Consider the following 16,911-nt stretch of genomic DNA (forward strand, 5'->3'; position numbering starts at 1 on the left):
TAAAAATGGTTTGAATGTTATGTCGAATTCTCAAAAATAATTACCATATCCACATTTTTTTTAACTCTAACTCTTATTGTTAGACTAGACATATTAATAATGTTTTAATTAATTAAAATGAATTATTTTTTTTACTCCCATAGGCTAAGTTATAGTAATCGTTCAAAAATCGATAATGAATTCTTTTTGTATATCTTCACGTTTCAGAGGTTTCTGAACATTTTGGCATACCTCAGAAAAAATTGATGTGTGTGTTTGTGTATGTGTGGATACAATTTTTCGTCGACGATTTCGAGAGCATTTGAATTTTGAAAAAAGCATTCGATTCCTATTGATAAAGAGTGCTGATTAGTTTTGGTAAAAGGCAGCCGTTTCGGAGATCCAGGAAAAAAATAATTTAAAAAAATGCCATTTGGCTGTCGAAAATCAGATATTTTGTAATTTGAATTAAGCGATATGAATGTGTATCAAAAACTTGCAAGAAATTGCAAAATTTTGAAAAACAAAATAAAAAAATTTAGTTTACATAAAAATACCAAGTTTTCAAAAAATATCAGCAATGTCATAAGGAATTTTTTAATATCTAATTCTAAATTATCAAATTTTCTCAAAATTTTTAAAAAAAAAAAAAAACAAAATCCTCAACAAAATCAAATTTCTTTTCTGAGCTTTTTTCCAGCAATTACCTTACGGAACGATGCCATACACCACTAGTTTTTCTGTTAATTAAAATACATGATTTTGTTCTATTTTATTCGATTTTAATTATCCATTATAATATATTTATGGTAGTAATATATTTATACGTGAACAGAGGACATATTTAAATGTACTAAAAAAATTTCGTTAATATCTACCTTTGTTATCATTAATTACATTGTTGGAGATACAAAAAAGTGTACAGTCGTCTGATAACCGAAATCCATTACGATGTTTGTTATGTAATCCAAAATGTATGTATATTATGGCAAAATATTTACCATACATATAACATATTTATTTAATAATCGCAAATCTTGAGATATAAAGTGAGATAATTCAAAATTTCATCAACACTTCATCTTCGATCTAATACATTGCTGTGTATAAAAAAATTACCATTCGCAAATTTTTATCATCATTTTTATTTCATTCCATTTTATATTGTCCAGAATTATCTTTCAAAATATTCTAGGTAGTTTTTGTCAAATTTCTTTGAATGAATTTCAAACGCCAAATTCAAATTTGCCCATCTTTATGAAATAAGTTCTGGTTTTCATAGTATTCCTGAAATATTTATTATTTGAAATGCGGAGATGCCATGTAATGTTTTCATAATTGACTTCGATTGATAGATAGATTTACATCCCATATTCGAGATACATTAATTAGTTTTGCAGTTTGTAATAGACAGATGAACATACAGAACTATTAATGGATACAGATTCAATGCATTTGCCTTCATCTGTGAAAATCTGTCAAAATTGAATAATCTATCTTAAATATTCGAATACCTGAGGGGCGTCCATTAATCACGTAATCGATTTTTTAAGGATTTTTTGACCCTCCCTTCCCTTGGTGATATTCAAAATTACTCCCCCTTTCCCACCAAAAGAGGAAAGTTGTAAATTTTTTTAATTTTTTTTGAAAATGTCTATATTTAAAAAAATCAGGTAAAAATAAATAAACTTGATATTATTCTCTACCCCTTCCTCCCCCACGTGATATTAAGTGTTTTTTTTTTGTCAAATCCCTCAAAACTCCCTAAAAACCTCACGTGATTAATGGACGTCCCCTAGTATAAGATATATTCTTAAGTTTTTTCATAGTATATAAAATCAGATAATTCAAAGATCTAAAATGACCAAAACTGGATTTTGGAACCATTTTGTGTTAATAACGATAGGTGTCAATTCCAATTAGTTTAGAATTTTGAAAAAAAAAGCAGAATGTTATTTACAAAATGTCTATTTGAAATTGTAGTTCAAGTAAGATATATTGGCTTGGAGTAATTTACACATTTAAAATTTGCTGTTTTTTATTATATATTTTATACGCATACTAGACTTGGTCTTTTGTCTACGTTTTGTACCTCTTGTTCCCATACAAACTTCCGTTAAGCATTACTTCAAGGGGGGAGGCTCTAGAATAAACAACTTCTTTTCAAAGAACGCAAATTATTTGAAAGAATATTACCTATTTATTGAACTTGCTGTATGCGTATACACATTTGTTTTCCTATCTCCATTATGTTATTAATTAATCTTTTTATCTGTGATATCAGTATCAAAAGTTTTTTTGTGGAAAATTAGAGATGCTGATAATCCACATGCGTAAAAGATATTTTATGATCGCTGCGATTAGTTTTCAAAATTATAATTAATAGAGAGATGATATTAAAAAAATATACACAAAAGGTTTTAAGTATGAAACGTCTTGAGAATTTTTACTATTTGATCACAATGACATCGGCCAACTTATAGCAAACCACTATTCTTTTTGCTGCTTGATATCGATCTAACCGAGAGATAATCGAGATAAGAGATTGTAATATTTTCAGAATATATAGCTTCGAATATATAGAATATATAAAGCACGATGCCATACACCGCTAATTTAACTATTACAATCGATAGAATAAGGAAGAGGATCAAATAAAATCGGCACAATAAACTGTTTTGACATTTGAAAAGTCCATCCATTATGACATAATGAAAAATAATGATCATTTGATGAATCCCAATTCAAATAATTGAAGAGTGCAAGTCACTTTCACAAATAATTAGCTTTATCTAAAAGTTATATCTAGAATCAATGTGTTAAAGGTTATAAATAATGTGATTGTCAGCATTTCCGCATTTTTTTAGGGTCAGTACCCAGTAAATAAAAATTTGTGAAAAACAATGATGAAACTACATTATTTCACAAATCTATAAATACCTTTCGTTTCTGCAAGAAAAATAAAAAACTAAGAACAAAAACAAGATTAGCATTTCGAATCAAATCATATTAAGATAATTCGAACTCGATCTGCGTCATCCAAACTTCTATTCAATCTGCGGTCATCAATTGAGACCTCATTCGCAAAAACGGTTATGAAAAAAAATCAACAAAATTATCGTATTTTAATATTCCGGTATAAATTAATACAGATTTTGACCCATAAACCGCTTTCACACATATCTCGTTTTGTTTTTTAATTCGTGGTGTTGTGTCATATATCAGGTTTGTCCAGGGCCAAATCTGATCAAAGATGATAAAAAAAAAATTATCAGTCGAAATTTATTTATTTATTTACAGTTTTTGAAATGTAATAGCTTTGAGTGTAATAGTAATTCTCGGTTACATGTTTTATGTCGTATGGCAATAAGCAGTATAAAAAAATTGAACTGAAGTAAAAAGTCTTCAGTATCAATTTTATTTTGGTTCAATGTTACTTCAGCATTTGTGCAATTTAGAGGTTAGTTTTCAGACGTTGACGGTATTATAAATCCATATATATTGGTTTATTTAAACAAATTTCGCCAATCGAAAAACAACTATGGAAATCAGCTTCCATCTTAAAAATTCAAAGATGCAAATTGCTGGAATTTTCTTTACCAAAAATTTTTTTTTAAAAAGACTTTTTTATATAACTTTGAATAAAAGAGATTTTTGAGAACTTTAAAATTTTTGAAAAAAGTTGATATTTCTGAAAAAAAATCATTTTTATATTTTAAAATATTTTGGAAATATTGATTTTTTTTTTACAAATTTATAGCGATACGTTAGCTACATAGAAACGAAGTATCGAAGCGCCTGAGCGCTGCCTCGCAGTATTACGGGTAAAGATGAGTACGGAACCCATAGAAAAGTGAACAAAATTTGTTATTATTAAAATATCTGACAATTTGATGAGCTTGTGTCTAACACACATCCATTTTTTTAAGGTATGCCAAAATGTTCAGAAACCTTTGAAACGTAAATATATATGAAATTTTTCATTTTCGCACAGTTATAATTTTGAGAGCCCGAAAAGAACGTTTCAAATCGGTTCATTCATAATGTCGATGAAATACGAACACTTTTACACAAGTACAAAAGCGGTCTCGAGGATCACCCAAGCGACACTACAAGGAGCCAGATTAAAAAGGAAGTTCATTCTAAAATAATCTCTATCTCACATTCTAAAATAATCTCAACAAAATCACTGTCAATAGTCAGATTTTATATTGTAAATCCTATTTTTATTCCTAAAATTTTAATTGATAAATCTTGAAAAATCGAAATTGAAATTTTTTGCATATTTTCACGTTTTAGAGGTTTCTGACATACCTTAGAAAATAATGGATGTGTGTGTGTGAGTATGTTTGGATACAATTTTTCGTCCACGATTTCGGGCTCATGGATCAACCGATTTGAAGATTCAAAAAACATTTTACTTATATTTGCGAAAATGAAGAATTGATTAAAATTTTGGGAAGGCAGGTTTGGTAGTTTCGAAGATACAGAGGAAAAAATAAAAAAAGGTATTTGGCGGTTTAAAATGATCATTAGACATATTACATCAAATTATCAGATATTTTATAGAGATCTTAACAATAAGAACAAATTTTTGTTACAATTTTTTTGGGTTCTGTACCCAGATCTTCAATTTTTAAAGTTTACTTATACGGTTCAACAAATTTCAAAATCTTCATCAAAAAAATTTCAAAATTTTCAAAAATGTACAAAGTTTTATACTTCAAATATAAATTTTAAATTTATAATTCAGTCTAAAACTGTATAAATTTTATATGCGTTATTCTCGTAAAAAATATATCCTCAGATGGATTCATTCAGCATTTTTTCTTAATGTAAATATTTTCGAGTGTTTTGGGTGATAAGATCGTTACTGTATATTATTAACAATTATTATTAATCATTAATTAATATTTGTCGTTTTTTGTGATCGAATATTTAATTCTGGTACGGAAAGTTCCAGCAATTTGCCTTAAGACATGGTGCCATGCTTCTTCTAGAATAGGTGTAAAAATTATGGTATTTTTTTATCTTTTAGTTAAAATTAATACGGCCCTGCTCCTTCTTTTTCATCATCGACGTAGTAGGCGAACCGGTTCGTCTGCATTTTCAAATCGATCCTTACTACGATTATAATAATTTTAGTGACTAAATTTTGGCAGTTTAGAGAAAAGATTTGATGATTTTGACATTCGATGATCTATTGCCGTTATGTAATTTTGAATTTTGATGTTAACGACATGTTGCTTCCTATTTTAAAATAAATCGTTAGACCTGTACAAATTGCATTGCAAAACCTCTCGAATAAAGCCCATTTAGGGCAAAGACAAAACAAAAACCCACAGATATAGGAATCAAAATTTATGATGAAAATTGTAGCGTTTAATCACTCGAAGAAGTAAATATTGTGAACATAATTTATTATCAAAAAGAAAATACATTACAAAAATTATTAAAAATGATGATAAAATTTTGAAGATGGTTAAAATAAATTTTCAAATTTATTTACAATTATAAATAATCAAACACTTCTGCATCACTAAAGCTAAGGTGACCAAACGTCCATTAACATGAGCGAGTTTTTAAGGATTTTTAGACCCCCCCTCCTCCTTGGTGATACATGGTGATATTCAAAATTAGCTCCCCTCCCCCACGAAACATCACGTGTATTTTTAGTTACGTGATAAAACTTTAAAATTTTTGTTTTTTTTTTAACGTTTGATTTTTTTCAAAAAATCAGTTAAAAAATAAATACACGTGATATCATACTATACCCCCCTCCCCCACGTGATATTTCCTGATTTTTTGTCAAACCCCCTTCCCCCTCACGGGAAAGCAATATTTGTCCCAGATTTTCCCGAGCTTTTAAAAATGTTTTGACTGCCAATATAATTTAAATATAATTCAACTACAAAATTTGAACCAAAAATATGTGCATACAAGTTTTTCGACCGTTGGGAATCGACCTGATTAGTGTTTGGTAAAGATCGGCCGGGCCGTTTTCTTGTAGTAAAGTGTTAAAAAAAAATTTCGACGATTTTTGCAAATTTTTTTGTGGTAAATACCATAGTCTTATAGATCATACAAAAATATTACGGTTCTACGACAAGTTGTTTAATTTTAAAACTGCATCAAAGTTTGCAGTAATTAGTATGGTTTTTTTAGCGTTTGTCAAATTTAGAACTTTCATCGACGTTAGCTCAAAAACACCTAAACCGATTTCAAAAATATAAAAGCCAATCGATAAATTTTAAAGTGGATTATCTTTTCTCAGTTTTGTGCGACGATCTGCCGAGCCGTTTCTTTGTAATTTGGAAAAAAGTGTTAAACTTTTCGTCCACATTTCAGCTCATTCTACCGAATCGATTTAAAAAAAAATCAAGAACTGTTCGAAAGATATTAGTTGGTAATGATACTGATTAGTTTTAGGTGAAAATCTACCGACCCGTTTTCTTGTAATTAAAATAAAAATTTAAGCCGATTGTATGAAACTTTTAGATGGTCTTATAGAACTTACTGAAATATTGTGGCCTTACGACAAGTAGATTAATTTTAAATAATCATCAAAGTTTGAAAATGTGGGTAGTTCTTTTGACGTTTGTTAAAATTAAAATTAGACGATATACTTGGTGTAACGATAGAGTACTTGGTCTTAATGAGCATACTAAACCATTAAAGTCCTACATCCTATTAAATAAAAAAATTATTGATTTTTAAAAATTTGGCTTTAGAAAATACTCCGAGTTAAAGTGTTCGTTCTTTTTCAAATATGTGTAATAAATCCACTCAGAATACTTTAAATCACTCATATATTAATTTATTTTTCCATTTCTATCTCCTTCTATTCCCATCTCCGATCATGGTCAAGGTGTCTCTAACAAAGTTCAAGTTTAAACCAGAAAATCTCTATTATTACAAATCACAACAAAAACTGGCGTGTGCAAAGATTGATGATTGTTTAAATAAATAGTTTTTTCGCACTAATTCGCTATTGCATGTTGTCTCCGAAATCTCTCAATGGGGCTTCCCATATTTTTTTTCTCTCGTGCCTCTATATTTGGCTGTTCAAGAATGTTATTGTTGTATAATATTAATTTTATTAAACATGCCATTGTATGATAATTAAAATCAGTTTTTTGCGTTCAATGACGCATGCAGATGTGATATATGAGAAGAAGATACAGAGGTGGATTTTTTTTATCTAATGGACAAAAAAAAGATCTACCTCTTTTTGATGAGATAGTTGGAGTTAAATTTATTAAATAAAACAAATTAAACATTTGTACCAAACGTAAGTTTATTGATTAAAAATTATTTCTATTTTATTCGTAGTTTCTATAAATCTTTGAAGCCATTAAAATCGAAAATATTTTTTAGGCAAAACAGATATTACAGCTGTTCAAAGAATGAGATTATATCGCCAGTCAAAAAATACAAGCAGTCAATGAATGTATGTTAATTTTAAGTACTTGAAGTTCTTCAAACACAATTACATGATGAGTGAAGTTGCGAAATCAATATTTGTTTAGGCGTTGTTTAACATAATCCACTTTGTGAACGAATATTATAGAATTTATTAATCACCAATTACTTCATTTCTTTAATTAAGGTTCATTTCTAAATGCTAATTACAATGACAAACCGATCATGCCATATTTGAAGTATAAAGCCATACTTACGATTTTTTTGCTATTACAATTTATATGTTTATTTATATAATTTTACAATTCATATATTCTCAATATAAACAAACTGTTTTCAACCATGAAAAAATTAACTTCTATTAACTAATTAATTAACGTTAATTGCTGAATTTATTTTCTATTTATAAGCTTTGAACAAAACGACCTTGCTATTGAATTTCTGGTAATGAAAACAACAAACTATACTCTTTTATTGTTATTTTACGTTTATTATTATTATTTAAGTTTATTGTTTAGTTATTTTAACGAACACAAAGTTTAATGACATACACGTGCATACATAATAATTGAAAATAAAAAGTAGGAAAATATTTTCACTTCTTTAATTCCGACACTTGGTATATGTAATCATTCGTAAATCAAATCAGAAACTGGTGGTGCATGGCATCTGCCTTAAGGTGAATTCTGGAACTTTCCGCACCGTAATGCAATATTCGAGGAATATTAAATATGTTCAAATATATTATTATAAATACTGTAATTTTCATTATTCGTATTTTATAGACAAAATATGAGAACTTATAAATTGGACGACTATGTTCATATATGTTTACATGAAAAGTAAATAAATAAAACTTAATGAGAACATTTGAAATATATAAGTGGGTTTTAAGTCACATTATAAATAATTTTTAAAATTTTTAATTTTTGGTACTTTTTGCCTTAAGGCACGATGCCATGCACCACTAGTTGAAATAAAGTATTTTTTTTAACCATGTCTGCTTTTTCCAAAGACCTTGAACCCAACAAAAGTATATTTAACGTCCAACCAATATTTACACAAAGCATTTTGTATTTGATTTGAAAAAAAAAAGTGAAGTGCCAACAAATTTGTATTGTTTGCCCACTTTTCGTCTCCGTAGAAGGCAAAACTCTTGTTTAAAATAAACTCAAGTATTGTTAATTATTCAAAACCATCTTAATCATACGTTAAATGATATTGTTTTTCTTTACTCTCTTTATTATTGTTTCAATGTTAAGTTTGAGTTCAAGGCGTAGAAAGATTGAATTTCAAGATCAGTCAATTGTAAATGAATTTCCTTAATAATATTTGTTTACTTCAAAACCATGAATTCAGTTTAAAATCAAGTTGCTAATTGGTGTGATCTTTGAAATTTAAACAAGAAATAATTGAAGTTAATTTTTCCTGAATGCAAATCTAATTATAGAGTCAGTAAAAACTAAGACACTTTATTTATTTTGGATGTTATTTTTGTTTTCAACTTTATATTTAACTTCCCGTATTGCAAAATCGAAAGTGAAAATTTTCACGTTTTAGAGGTTTCTGAACATTTTGGCACATTATAGAAAAAAATTTGACCACCAGTTTCTGATTTGATTGAAGAATGATTACATATACCAAGTGTCAAAATTAAGGAAGTTAGAATTAACTTCAAGACATAACTTAAAAAAGACATAAATAGCTGAATTATAAAAATCATTTAAGTTTGGAATAATGAGCAGAGCTCTTAATTACACCGTATATATTTACGATATTAACGTCAAAAAATAACATTTTTTTATTACAAATCATTAAATTAAATCTCCAATAAATGATTAGCCCAAAATGATATATAATTTTTTTTTTGTGTATTACAAACTAAAGTACGACATTCCTATTTAAGGCACTTGCTGGAAAAATTATAATGTTGATTCCAAAACTGAAGAAGCACGAATGATCTACGAATCCATACTAAAATATTAATAAACCAATGGATGGTATTGCTTATTATTTCAGGCCATTTTTAATTGCACTTGCTAGAAAGATTATGAAGTCATTTGCCAAACTCGTAATGTTCTAAAATGATTTGCGAATCCATCCTTACATATTTAGGAATCAAGACATGGCACAATTCCTGAAGAAAAATTTTGTACTTTCTGGGAAGATCATGAAGATTTATTATTATTTTCCAAACTGGGAATAGATACAATGATCTACGGATCCATCATTACTTATTAAGAAGCCAATACATGGTAATACTCCACGTGGAAAATTTCTATTTCCACTTGCTGGAAAGATTATGAAGCCATTTTCCAAAATCTAGAATAGACAAAATCGATCCATCCAAGTTGATGAATGGTTTTACTCATCCTTAAGGCTATTTCATATTTGCACTTCCTGGTTGTGATTCCAAACCTTGTCGGTTATCCATCCCTGCATTACAAGTGCATATCTCGAAATACACCTATAAATTTGCATTTGGCAAACTGTCAGTCCAAGTAATATCGAATCGAGTTGAAATTCCGAATGACGTTTTTCCAATCACCAGTCGTAGTTTGACCAAACGATATTATTTCACGTAAGAACATACTTGTACGTATGCATATGCATATGTGGATGTGTGATATGAAATTATTATGTCGCAGTTGGCAAAATAAAATTCATTTGATAGACTTCCAGTCTCGTCGGTGGAAGTAGGTCGAACATTCTGCATTCGAAAACATACATAGTACATAGATATAATAGATATATGCAGAGGAACCTATAAATAGTATCTGTTTCCTCTCGTCTTCTTGCATTGATTCAAGGAGGAAAATGAATAGTTGTTTTTAAGGCTTTGGGGATGAAAATATTTTGATGTCACAGTTTTAAGGCAAAGTTGGATTTGACTAGTGGTGCATTGCATCGTGCCTTAAGGCAAATTGCTGAAACTTTCCGTACTGTAATTAAAAATCTTGGTACGGAACCGAAAAAAATTTGCACAAAATGTGTACACATTATTAAAATCTCTATATAATGCAGTAAACGGAGAGGAAAAATGGGTATAACCTCTGAATTTTTTTACTGTGCTCCGAATTGAATGAAATTTTGGAATTAGGTTCATCTTACCGTCAAGTTCAAAATTGAAAACAATTCGGGTTGCGCCATAACCCCCCAGGGGATGACACACCTTCTCAATTGTGTAATTACATTTTTTCAAAATAACGTTGGAAATCGATAGAAGAACTAATTATAAGAAAAAAATGTCATGAGTTTTCTGAAAATAGTTTGTACTAAAGTAGTGAATCTGCCAGAATCCATTAAGATGTCTATAATGAAGTGAATTCTAGATGGAATGTGAATTACTTTAATTCTGGTGGAAATGGCGTTCATTAAACGATATAATTTAAAAGGAAAAAACATCGTTTATGCTTCTTATTTGCATGATAGCTCACTCATTTTACACGCAAAAAACTTGTAACAGCAGCATTTTAAAGCTTATGTTGAGCACTATAAAACCCAATTTCACCGAAATGCATAAAATGTAAAACCTCGACACTAGATGGCTTTAAATACAACAATTAAATCTTGAACGAAATAAAAAACGACTTTGCTCTTTAAAATCTTGCTTAATATTTTTCCTAGAACGTTTTACGTAATACCGATTTATTAAGATTTTTATTGACATTATTCGGTTCATTACATGATTTTCGTTAAAATATATATTTTAGGAGATATTTGCAAAAAAACGAAGAAAAACGCCAAAAATATATGCATTGTATGCCAAAATGTTAAAAATCGTGAAGTTAAAAAACGTTGACAAAAAGTCCAAAAATCGCCCCGCATGCATACTTTTTCCAAATTTGTTCTCAATCGATTCAGAATGACTTGAAACGTAGAGAGATCATAGTAGTTAGTTGTTAACTCTTCCTTCGGTTAGTTAAAAGTCAAAATGTTGTAGTGTTCCCATTAAAGCCATACGGATCGAAACAGGTAAAATAAATTAGTAGGTGCTCTTATAATATTTCACCTTTATCTACATTATCCCTCGATTTGCATGCAACTTATGCAATCAATCCTCTGCGGCTCTAATACTACGTATGGCGTGCCATACTAAACCATGGCTAACACTAGATACAAATGTATTGCATATGTCCACGTGTGTATTGTAGTAATATTTGTATATCTCTATGTGTCTAATATGCAAATTTCATTTCCGAGGTGAATGTATTTATAGCGTGTTTTAGCATTCGAGAAGTTCAGCCGGTGTGTCCGACTTATTACTGAAGATAATGATCAAACGGTATTATATAGGTACTAAAGCACTACTGTATGCATGCTGTTATTAAAAGACTTTGCATAGATATAAAATAAAAGATAATGCGGAAAAGTAGATATAAATAAAGCTGGTACGTTAATAATAGTAATTACTGAAGAATAGAGAGATTTATTTTTATTTTCATCATTAATCGGGATCAGATTCAAGCACGATTATACGTTGACGAATATAAGCCAAACGTGCGCTTTAGACTTGCGGATAGCTTTTATTGTGATCTATTTTATATATCTATTTTATATTTTATGATATATTTAATAGATCCTTCCAAAATGTATAGATATCAAATAAACTTAAAAAAATTCAAACATGTGATAGAGATTTAACAACAATTAAAATCAAAAAATTCAAATTCCTATAGCAAAAGATCAAACGGAAAAACCTCAATATATTATTAGATGGCAAAATCATCCTATAATTATTATATCTCGTATTTATAAATATAATAAATAAGGCGCAAAAAGTATCACTAATTGTTCATCATGATTACAATGCATTTCTCAACATCTCATTTTTCACAGGTGTCATGGTTAAATTTATCCATAATTAGCAATAAAAAGAAACCTTCACGAATCTGTGTTAAATTCATAAATAATAATAAATTTTACAACTCAATATAACATTGAGTTGAACAAACAAATGTGAAACACATCAGTGCATTCAGACGATAGTAATAGAAGAGCTTGTGAAAAATAAATATTGCAAAGACTTATTTTATTTAATTATTGTTAGTTAGGTTTTACGTGTGAAACGCTTGCTTGCAGAGTAAATATATAGATTTTTGTCAGTTCGTTACTACCAATTCATACGAACCTAGACCCGTAATATAGCCTTACCACAACATTTTCATTTTATCCGCGAATTGACCCTTATATTTCGGAAAACTAGGTTTCATTTTCAAATAACTTACAATGATAGTCCATTAATTTGCTATCGAACTTCGTATAAATGTTATTGTTTTGAAATACCAAAAAACAGGATGTCAGAGAGAAAAAATGTGTACACGAGCTCTTCAACAATATCAGATGCTTCAATTCACACATGGGCAATATTTAACAATGACTATTGAACATCATATATTGTTTCGTAAAGTACATTAGTTTTTATCTTATCGCGCGCATTTGCAATCGAACAATCAACGAATTTCGTAATCCATTAGAAATGGATACATATATATATATATATATATATATATATATATATATATATACTAGATGACCCGACAGACGCTGTTCTGTTATCACGTCTACAATTCAAATATTCCTAATTTTTCAATATCCTATCCTATATAATACTTTTTAATGCCCTATTTAATATCCTGCATTTGTGATTCATTTATGGTCTTAGCAAAAGCAGTATAAAAAATTCAAAGAAAAACATTCTAGCAGGTGACAGTTCAAATGTTTTCAATGTCAAACAATGATAAGTGTTTTTTTGTAATTTTTTCCATTTATTTCTACAATATTACTATAGTTTTATTGTTCATTATATCTTGAAAATTTTCTTTGACAAACTCTAAAAATAATTATCAAAATCAGAATAACCGTTCAGGAGAAGTATCAAATCATACACCCGTACAGAAGAATTTTATATATAAGTGTACATTGTCATTTAGATTAAGTTTGTCTGAAATTATATTTTGTTTTACTCAATTTTGTTTTCAAATATTACAGTCAAGTGGTAAGTGAAATTTTAGGAAAAAATAAATAATCTTATCGGAATGGTTTAGAATTGTTTTAATATTATTTAATAATTTTTATTAGTTCATACTATTTTTAGACATTAGAATGAAGTATGATTCTGCAAAGCGTCTCTGAGACGTATTCGACTCATGATATAGTACTGCAGCAACGTGGATTATATTTTTTTATATTATCAGTGACCATAGTTTGATTTTGATTTTTCGCAAAAATGAAATTTTTTATGTATTTTCACGTTTTAAAGGTTTCTAAACGTTTGGGCATAGCTTAAAAAATGAATATATGTGTGAGTGTGTGTGCGGATGAAAATTTTCGTTCACGTTTTTTGGAATACAGATCCACCCATTGGTTTGAAAATTGTTCAAAAAATTTAAAAATATTCAAAATCTAAAAAAAATTCAACTTTTTAAAGAAGTAATTTCTTTCAAAATTTTCAAAAATCTCATTTTTGCAAAGTTTCAAAAGATTTTAAGGCTTTTTCAAATCGTTTAATTTTCGGTAAGAAAAGTTCCAGCAATTTGCCTTGAGGCAAGATGCCATGCACCACTAGTTATTTTTGGCAATGTTGTAATTCAGGCGATCTATTAGATGTAGTCCTGTTTCGCCCACATAAATTGCATCGCAATCTTTACAGCCAATTTTGCATACAATGTTGAATGTTCAATCTAAAGTTTTTTTTTTATTATATTTTTAACAGCAATCAGAACCTTACGTCCTATGAGCTGTTGGGCTGAAACTTCTCCTTACTTCGTATTTTTTTAGATGGTAACCCAATGGTTAAACCATCCATATTTGATGATTTTTGTTATTAGACTGACTTTTAAACATATATTGCTATCTATATTTCCAAGTGAAAATCGTTGTCTGACAACTGCTGCCTGACAACAGACTGCTCGAAGTGGGTATCGAACCCGGGACCTCTAATTTAGGTACCGTCAATCTAAAGTTGCACTTAAAAATAATTAAGGCAAACTAATGTCAATTAGATATTTGTGTTGTTTGGAGATTAGTATTCAGACGTTGACAGTATCAGATATTCAAATAAACGCTCGTTTATAAACACCATAGGAGTAGGTTGTTGACAGTTTTGTGACAACCAACATATTTAGAGGCCCAATGACACCAAGAAAACATAATTTATAAAAATAAATTAAGTATACCAAATCTTTAACATACTTTTATTAAAAAATGAAAAAAACGTATCATCAGAAGTTAAGAAAATTAAATTTTAAAGAGGACGGATTAGGAAAGATTATGCCTTGACACAATGCACCTAATTTCAGAGTCTACTAATAAATGTTATAAATTGAGCATCAATACAATAACAATATAAACAGTCGTTGTGCTCCGCCATCCACGAAATAGTGTATGTAAATTGTGTAGATAATGGATTTCTATTGCGCGTTTGAAGATAATAAATACATTTGTTGTAAAGGTCGATTGCGCAAAAAAAGCGATTCCGAAATTCTGATGCAAATAAACACCAACTTTAGTGTGAATTGTTTAGTAATAGAGACGTAAATACGATAGAGACAATAAATAATTTATTGATTCGTAAAATAAAGATTCTGACAATGGTGATGTCGAACTAATCTTAAATGTCAATGAATAACAATTGGCTGCGGAGAGAAGACTATTAGCATCTTCAAGGAACAGCAAAATTTAGGGTGATATTTAAAATTATTTCCCTCTCTCCTCTAACCATTGAATACCTTCTTCTTAAGATTTGGGTCTTTTTTTAATTTGGGCCTTTCTTCTAAATTTAGCTGTTTTACCTTTAAAGTTAACCAGCGACTTCACGCAATTATATCTTATAAATATAAATCTCAAAATATTATTTGGATAAGAATTAATTTCTTCTCTATAATTATGATCCACGTGACTTTTTATTTTTATAACTCTGTTTACAATTCATATCATCGTTAATATGATGTCATTGTTTACACTCTATAAACTGCATAATGACTAATAAATAAATAGATATATGCTTGAGAACTAAAAAACAAAGATTGTAGTTCTAATAATTATAATATTAACATTTAAATTAGTAACTGGTATATTTCTACTTTTTATTAAATGCCCGTAGGGTAAGTATTAGTAATCGCAACAAAATTGAAAATGTTTTTTTTGCATATTTTTACGTTTCACACTGTGGCTGTGTGCGGATATAATTTTTTGTCGACGATTTCGAGAGCACGGATCAACCTATTTGAGACATTCGAAAAAACATTCGATTCCTATTGAAATGTTGACTAATTTTTGGCAAATGTAGGTCCAGCCGTTTCAAACTTCGAATTTGTCAAATGTATTCAAAATTAACAAAAATGTTAAAATATCAAATCTAAAAAAGTCTAAAAGTTCAAAAATTAATAAAGTTATCAAAACAATTTAGATTTCTCGAAAAATTTAAAGATCTTTAAAAAGGTTCTTCCAAAAATTTTAATGTTTCCAAAACTTTAAATTTGTCGAATGTCAAAAAATCGAAGTTTTCAAAAAAAAAAAAACTTTGAATTTGTAAAACATTTTCACACATGCTCTAAAAAAAAATTGAAAAACCCAAAAACTTCAAAATTATTCAAAATTTCAAAATCTTCAAAAGGGTCGTTTTTTTAAAAAAAAAAAATTAATCTTTACAAGAAGGTTATAATTTAAAAAAGAATCCGATTTTTCAAAAACGTCGAATTTTTCAAAAAATTTACAAATCATTAATAAAGTCGTATTTTTTAAAAATTTTAATGATTCCAAAATTTTAAATTAGTAAAATGTTAAAAAATCAAAATTTTCAAAAAAGAATCAAAATTTTGAATTTGTCAAACGTTTTCAAAATTGTCAAATATGTTCAAATAAAATAAAAATTCACGAATAAAATGTAATTTTTTTAAAAATTTCGTATGAGAAGTTCTAGCAATTTGCCTTAGAACACGATACCATGCATTTGAAGTTTCAAGACCTCATGAACAATGTATGCATGCATGTGTATGTGGTTGTGTATCTGTATGTATGTGCGGATATAATTTTTCGTCGACGATTTCGGGAGCACGGATCAACCATTTAAGTCATTCAAAAGACATTCGATTTCCGATGAAATGCTGATTGATGTTTGGTAAATGTAGTCCAGCCGTTCCAAACTTTGAATTTGTCAAACGTTAAAAAAATCAAAACTAAAATAAAGTTTAACATTTCAAAAATATTCAAAAGTCTCAAAAAAATTCAAATTTTTCAAAAAATTTAAAGTTCTTCAGAAGGTCGATTTTCCAAAAATTTTAATCTTTCTAATATTTTGAATTTGTCAAATATCAAAAAATCGAAATTTTCGAAAATCGAAAAAAAAATCAAAATTTTGAATTTGTCAAACATTTTCAAAAATGTTTGAAAAAAATCAAAATTGTAAAGTCTAATATTTCCAAAATTCAAATCTTTCAAGAAAATTAAAAATCTTTAAAAAAGTTTTTCCAAAAATTTTAATCAATTAAAAATAAGTCTACAATTTCA

This window comes from Ctenocephalides felis, unplaced genomic scaffold, assembly GCF_003426905.1.
Source record: "Ctenocephalides felis isolate EL2017-DRISC unplaced genomic scaffold, ASM342690v1 CF-g0.4_SCAFFOLD_00845, whole genome shotgun sequence".
In the NCBI taxonomy this organism is placed as follows: domain Eukaryota; kingdom Metazoa; phylum Arthropoda; class Insecta; order Siphonaptera; family Pulicidae; genus Ctenocephalides; species Ctenocephalides felis.